Raw genomic sequence first — 8,107 nt, forward strand, 5'->3', positions numbered from 1 at the left:
ACATCCTGCAAATGCATCATGTGCTCTTAACCACCGAGCCATCTCCCTGGCCCTAAAGAAAATCTTAAAGGCAGTTCCAGAGTGTTCTCTTACCTTGTAAATGTTTTCCAGAATGGTTTAGCTGTAACTTGCAATGCAGCTTTGCTCAGATCCATGAAACACTCACTGGTGCTGACTGGAGTCATAGCTAACTCTTAATCCATTTGGGCAGAGTCACTACATTGGCTCAGAATATATATATATATATATATATTCTGAGACAGGGTTTCTCTGTGTAGCCCTGGATGTCCTGGAACTTGTCCTGTTGACTAGACTGGCCTCAAACCCACAGAAATCCACCCGCCTCTGCCTCCCGAGTGCTGGGATTAAAGGTGTGTGTCCCCATGCCCTGCTAATTTTTTATATCTTAAAAGAAGATTTATCTTTGGTTTTCAGTGTCTTTGGGTTTTTTTCCTCACCATCATTTTATAGCTGTTAGTACATGGATGCTGGATGTGCTTTGTCAGATTTCAATCAGTTTTTTGGGCTGTTGTAAACAGCATCTGTAAAAGTTTGGATTTTGGCTGGGCGGTAGTGGCTCACGCCTTTAATCCCAGCACTTGGGAGGGAGAGGCAGGCAGATCTCTGTAATTTCGAGACCAGTCTGGTCCACAAGCACTAGTTCCAGGACAGGCTCCAAAGCTACACAGGGAAACCCTGTCTCGAATGAAAAAAAACGTTTGGGTCAAAACTGTAGATGCTCCGTCCCTGGGAATGGGGTTGACTTTTGCTCACTGACCGTGGAGTCTGTGATCTTGTTAAGTTCACTTTATAGTTCTTGAAGAACTTTCTTTTCTGCTTTTATTAAGATTCTTCACATAGGCAATTTTGTTGTCTGGAAATAAGGAAAATTTCCTTTATTCTTTTCCACATTCTTCTTCTCTTCCAATTGATTGATTGATTGATTGATTGCCATCTGGCACTGGCAAGGAAAAAGCGTTAAGTCTTTAGTCATTGAAGTGTCGACCATGGGGCTTTTCTCTACAGATGCTTTTGTCCCTGCACATACTGATCACAAGTGGGTGATAATTTTGTTGAATGCTTTTCTACATCAACTGTTAGGGTCATGTTGGTTTTCTCTTTAGGCTTAAGGTCACATGGTTGATGACAGTGATGGACAGTTGACTATTGGATCAGTTTCGTATTTCTATGATAAGGTCCACTCATAGTATGTTACTCTTTTTATATGTCAGACCTTTTTGCTTGCTAATATTTTATTAAGTTCTTTTTTGTGTATGCTACTTAGGAAAACTGCTTTTAGCTTTTTTCTTGTACTATCGTGATTGGTTAAATTGATTTTCTTGTTGTTGTGTGTTGTGTACATGTGTATGTACCCTGGCATGCCTATAGGAGGACAACTTGAAAGAGTTATTCTTTTCTTACACCACGTGGGTTCTGGGCTTTGAACTCAAGTTGTCAGGCTTGGCAGCAAGCGCCTTCACCTGCTGAGCCATCTCACCGGTCCTTAGTCTGGTTTATGTATCAGAGAATGCCATTTACAAAACACAGTGTTCCCTTTTCTGTTTTCTGGAGGAGACCGAGCGAAGCTGGTGCTGTTTCATCTTGGGATGTTCAGAAAAGTTTGCCAAGGAAACCGTCTGGAGTCTGCAAATGCCTTTTTTGAAAGCTTTCCAATGGCGAATTCAATTTTAAAAGCTTGCAGGACAATTCAGGCTCTCTGTTCATCTCAGATGGCATTGGGAGTCTTCCTTTCCCAAGGCAGCCCCTTCTGAATTAATGGATTGGCTGTGCGGAGACGTTTATAGAATTCCCCCACCAGCTTGTCTGTGGAGGCCACAGTGATGACCTTTATTTGCTTCTCAATATCAAAGATTATCATTTCCATTCTTTGTTAGTGTCAATATTGATTTCTTTCAATGAATGAGTTTTTGTTGTTGCTTTGTGGATTTTTCCCCTGCTTTCAATTCTATTGATTCACTAGGCACAGTGGCACATGCCTGTTAATCCTAACACCGGGGAGGCTGAGGCAGGGGGATCATGAACTTAGGTCCTGCTTGATCTACAGAGTAGGATCCTGATTTGAAATATTTTTCTATGAACTTTTCTCTTGTCTTTATTATTTCCTTTCAAGCTCTTATTTTGGGTTTATTCTGCTTGTTTTCTGGTTTCTTCCACTGAAAGCTTAGATGATCTTAGATGAGACTTCCTGTTTCAATGTACACATTGGATATTCCATCTATCTCTCTGTGTGTTGACAGGCTGCACTCATAAGTTTTGTTGCTCAGCTGTTCCGTTTACATTCAGCCCAAAGCAATAGCTCATTTTCTTTCATCCATAGTTTATTTGAGAATGTGTTGTTGGTCTCCAGGCTTGGTGAGGCCTCCTGTGAGAACTCTTGTTCTAATATCTGGTTCCACTATGATTTCATTCTGACCACAGAATAAACAACCCCTGACTACTATGGCTTTACATTTGCTCAAATTCCTTTTATAACCCAGGGTATGTTCTTCCTTGGTGAATGTGCTTTGTATAATTGAAGACATGGGTCCAATTAGCGTTGGACCCATGGTTGCATACATTCCTGTTGGAATCCGTCTTTTACAGCCTTGTTAATCTTTTCTCCTCAAGTTGCATCATCTCTGGAGATGAGAGATGATGTCTTTGGAGTGGGGATGTTTATCTTCTCTCAAAGTTAGAACGGTCCCTACTCTTTCCAGCCCCTCTTAACGCTAAGCAGGCACACTCTCAATGTCTCAGCCTCCCTGCTGAGCTGATGTTTCTCACGGTTACCTGCACTGCTTTATATCTCATAATTATTTTTTCTCAGAAGTCTACTTTGTTTGATATTGATACAGCCATCTTTTCTTTGGATCGGCGTTTTACTGGGGTAGCTTTCCTGTTATTTCATTTTTTTTGTTTTTAAATTCTGACCACACCATTTGCATTTGAAGTGAGATTCTTGTAGACAACATATGGCCATATCATGTTTTCCAAATCTGTTCTGGCAATCTTTGTCTTAACTGATGTGATAGACCATTTTATGTTTAATTATTGTTATATTTGGATTTGTGTCTCAGCTTTTGTTTACTTTTTATTTGCCACCTCTGAGATTTAATTCTTCTTCCCTGTTTTTGTGACATTTCTGGTATGCTATTTTAACTCATGTTGTTTGATATACTGACACATTTTAAAACCAGAAGTAGAGAATAGGCTTTTGTTGTTGTTTCTTTTGATGTGTGTGTGTGTGGGGGGGTGGGGTGGGCTCACCATGTACCCCAGGCTGGACCAGAACTCAACAAGTAGCTCAAAATGGCCTCAAACATGCAGTTCTTCTACCTAAGCCTCCCAAGTGCTGGGATGCAGGAGTGACCCACCCCACCTGAAGAATAAACTTAAATTTCCCAGATTTTATTTATTTCTAGAACAATGTGTTTTTTTTAATATCTAAAGGGCTTCCTTCAGAGCAGGTCTGCTGGGAAGGGTGGTCCTGGTTTCACACTAGCTGAAAATGTGTTATTGTGTCTTTCCTGAAAGACAGAGTTCCAAGCCCTCATCTGTAGTGATATATTGCTTGAACTAATAAATAATAAAGCCTGTCTGGGGGTCAGAGAATGGAGCTTGCCACTAGCTAACCATAGAGGTCTGGAGATCTGTACAGACAGACCGGAAGTGAGATAGCTGGACAGAAACAGGATATAACAGGAAGAAACAGGGAATTGTTCTCTGCTGAGATGCTTAGAAGTTAAGGTGTAAAATGTCTCACTTTTTTCTAATGCTTGAGTGCACAGTACCACTCTGATTTAGTTTTGGATGACGCCAGGACTCTTGTATCTCCATATTGCTGCACAGATGGCTCTTCTTGAACATCTGCCTGTTGTTGGCCATTACTACAGACAACATGTATTGTCTGTGATAGTTGGAGGTCCTGTCAACTTCATACTAGAACCCTCAAGTGTTTGAACTTAACTTCTCATCCTGTGTCTGGTTCCAAAGGTCATTGTGTTGTGCTTTAGTCACAGTTCAGATTGAAGTCTTAAGTGTTGGAGATGCAGCTCTGAAGCAGTGGGCTTGCCTGGCAGGGGTGAGGGCCTGTGTTCCATTCACAGCATTATGACCCTTCCACATATGAATTTCAAAGAGCCTAGGGAACTGCATGATTTGGGTCATTTTTATTTGAATCTTTTTAAACCAAAATCATAAGCCAGGAGGAATTTACAGGGAAAAGGAGGAGGAGGTGGAGAAGGAGGAGAAGGAGGAGAGGAGGAGGAGGAAGAGGAGGAGGAGGAGGAGGAGGAGGAGGAGAAGATCAGACTGTATTCCCTCATCTAGCATTCCTCCACTCTTTGCTTCCATCTGTTTCCTCAGCTCTTATCCATCCACCTACCCATCTAGCCATCACCCACCTACCCATTCATCCACCCATCCATTTGTCCACCTACCCATGCTTCTATTATTCATCTACCCACACCTCCGTCCACCCACTGCCCATTTATCCATCTATTCTTCCTTCCGTTTCTTCATCCTTTACATTCCGCATGCTTACCATGTCCCAGTTACTAGGAGAAGTGGGAACAAACAACACCCTGCCCTTCACCATGTTCGTGGAAAATCAAGTCCTTGTAGAACAAACTCGCAACTTGTCAGATGTGAAAATTAGATCAGAACTAAAAATGTAGTTACACAACAGGAAGGGGTGGACCTGAGGGTTGCATTGGAAATGAAATCAAGTACTTGCCTACTTCTGTGTCACCATAACTGAGGATCACACAGTAGCGTTTCCTCCACAACAGCCCTGGACTATTTTTCTGTATTTTTTTTTTTTACAGGCAGGTTTGTCAAAATTGCTTTGACTATGATTCCATTGTTTGACCTCACTTGTACTCGAATTACAGACATTGATTTAATTCCCATGATGCAAAACTGCATTTCATTTTCTTGGACTTAAGACCACCTTACCACAATAGTCCAATTGCCCCCCAAAGTGGCTTTTCAGTTTGGGGGTTTTGTTGTCTCCAGACCTGAGAGATCTACAAGTGATACTCTGAGGTCCTTGTCCTTATTTTTGTGACCACCTTAGTTGCATTTGGGGCTATTCTGTTGGCTTCAGGGAAGAAAATTTCACATGCTGTGGATGTGTGAGTGTCATCAATTAATTTAATGTTCGTTCAGTGTCCTTTTAGTTAACATAGTAGTAAAACCCACCCACCCCTCCTTACAGACTTAGGGTTACATGGATCCAGGGCATATTATACAGAGTGTTAAACGGTCACACATTGAAAGATACCCATTTTCCCATGAACTTAGGCATCTCAAGTTCCTTTCCTTTTCTTCCTAAACATCACAGTGAGCCACACCAGCAAGGCAAAGATATTTTTGTATACATTAGGAGGAAAATTCCTCCCCATCCTACATAACTTCTAGAAAACGAATTCTTTTTTTTCTAAGCGTTGGTGGCAGTGTTGCTTACACTAAATTTCTGCTTCTGGCAGTGTGGAAGGGTCATTTTGGGCTCTGAAATGTGAAACAGCCCTTGCTCCTCTCGGAGACCCGGTGTCTGTTACTAGGGAATTCCATTGCTTTAAAGATCGATAGGTTTAGACTACGAGGCAATGGGAAACGCTCTCTGGGTTGCCCTTAAACTTCCACAGGTGTGCACACTTTGTAAGGTGGAGGGGAGGTGGTACCCTGTACATTTCCTTCCTGACCTCCATGTACTGTTGGGATGCCATGTACTGTTAGTTTGATGCGTTGTGAACCCAGCTCTTACCAGTTCCTTGTTGGCTCTCATACCTGGAGCTCACTGCCCTCAGAACTCAATGAACCTTTGAAGGAAGTTGTAACTGTGTCCCAGGAACAGTCTGTGGAGTTTGCGTCCAACTCCAAGGATACAGGAAACACAGCTTGTCTGAGAAGAGCAGGCCTATAGGGTGTGGACCCCCAGTCCCCCGCGGGGAATTGGTCACCTGCGTGCACCTGCTGCGGGAGCGTGTCTCCTGCGCCCCCTTCTGCAGGATGTTGGGAAGTGAGTGTGAGCTGGTGGTCGAGTGGAATGCTTGCACTTTGCTAGCGCAGGGACTCACAAGTGCGCGCGTGGGGACCCGGTGGCCTGAGCACATTTGCGTAGGGGCTCACGGAGGAGCGGTGCGGCTGAGTCACCTCCCCGCAGCCTCCGCGTGGGGAGCGCTTCCTCTCACACCCCACTCGCGCTTCCTGAGCTGCGCGGGTCTGCGAGGGAGGCCGATCCACCGCCTCACCCGGAATAGCCGTGCACACCCGCACTACCGCGCACTCGTGGCGCTGAGTCACCGGGAAACTGAGTCACACTCCCGCCACCAGGAAGTACCTTTTTTAGACTGCCGGTCTGAGCAGGGTTGCGGGTGACTTGCGGAGATTCGGTTCCTGCAGATCATCAACTCCCCGCGGAGGCGTGCAGGCCTGCTTTCCATATTCCCACGCGATTCCCTTGGCTTGCTGCTGCGGGCAAGTGTGGCACAGCATGTACCTAGGCGCCCTGAGGGGACCAGTCCGGCTGCGGATGCGGATGGGAGCTTCAGGCCGGCGCCACACCCCTGTGCGAGGTTGCGGCCAGGTCTGAGGGCAGCGATGACATTTCCCAGAACTGTCTGTAGGTGGAGCCCTTGTCCACTTGGTGTCGCGCTCCACCCAGGCCTTGGTAGGCTGTGCCCTGTCCCTACCCGCTAGGAGCCCGCTAGGAAGCAGAGTTGTGGTCAGATCTACGCTTTGTTTAATAGAACTGCCTTGAAGGGAAGTGAGTGGAGAATCAGACGAAACCGTGAAAGTAGAGCGAGAGCCCAGGAACCTGTAGTGAGCGGACAGGGCTGGCTGAGCATTGTGGGGTTGTTTCTGGGTCTTAAGGCTGTTTCTCTGCTAATAACCTCGAACCTCACGGTGCGTGGCCAAACTCCCAGTGGCCAACCCCTTGAAGAAAAATGAGTCCTTCTCTACTCTCACCCCTGCCAGAGGCCATCAACTGTGAAGAGCTACACTTCGTGATCCCTATCACAATTTTTGTTTGTTTGTTTTGTTTTTCTAGACAAGGTTTCTCTGTAGCTTTTGGAACCTGCCCTGGAGCTCACTCTATAACCCTAGTACTAGTGGACTAGAGACAGGCAGATCAGTGGGCCTCCCTGGCCAGCCATTCTAGCCAATCAGTGAGCTCTAGGTTCAGTGAGTTGGTGGATTGGATGTGGTGGTGCACACTTTTAATCCTAGCACTCAGGAGGTAGAGTGATCCCTGGGAGTTCGAGGCCAGCCTGGTCTGTAGAGTAAGACCCTGTCCCAATAAACAATCAAATAAATAAATAAACAAGCCGGTAGATGGAGGTCTATAAAGGAAGACATCTGACATTGACTGTAGGCTTCCACATACGTATAAACGGTGAGTGTACCCTCCCCTCACAGACAATGAATGTATGGAGTATAATTCATACTTAGCATCAAAAAAGACAATAGTCTTATTGAATGGCACTACCCATCATATGCAGTTAGTGTATTAGCCAAGCTCTTCTGGGGGACTGTTATGAAGTACTGATGGCACACATGACATTTCATGTATGCAATTACCGTAATTGCATATTAACTGCTTTCTCGGTGACACAAACACACACACACACACACACCAGCTCGACAATAATTTATGCCTGCATAAGCTACCCTTGCCCTCACTATAGAGTATCCGGATGACTGAGTGGTCTAAGATACCAGTCTTTTCTCATTCCTATGATAAAAGTACCCCAAAAGAAGCAACGTAAGAGAAATTTATTTGGGCCATAGTTTAAGAGGATACAGGCCATTATGGTGGGGAGCCTGGTTGGTGTTGAGAGCTGCTTGTGGGTCATAGTGGTAGAAGTGGGGGCTGCTGATTTAAAGTCTCAGTGTCTAATCAGATTATAGCCCTTAGGCAGCCCCCCCCATCTGCCAGTGTCAACTCTAGTTAACAGCTGCGGCTTCCAGCAGAATCAAATGACCCTGCTCTCTCATGTCCAGAAGGTTCCACAACTTCACAAAACACCACCTGCGGCCCAACAGTTCAAACTCATGACAGATGGGAGACATATCACATTGAAACACTATCAGTGAGTGGTCT

The sequence above is a fragment of the Cricetulus griseus genome (assembly GCF_003668045.3).
Source record: "Cricetulus griseus strain 17A/GY chromosome 1 unlocalized genomic scaffold, alternate assembly CriGri-PICRH-1.0 chr1_1, whole genome shotgun sequence".
Taxonomy (NCBI): Eukaryota; Metazoa; Chordata; class Mammalia; order Rodentia; family Cricetidae; genus Cricetulus; species Cricetulus griseus.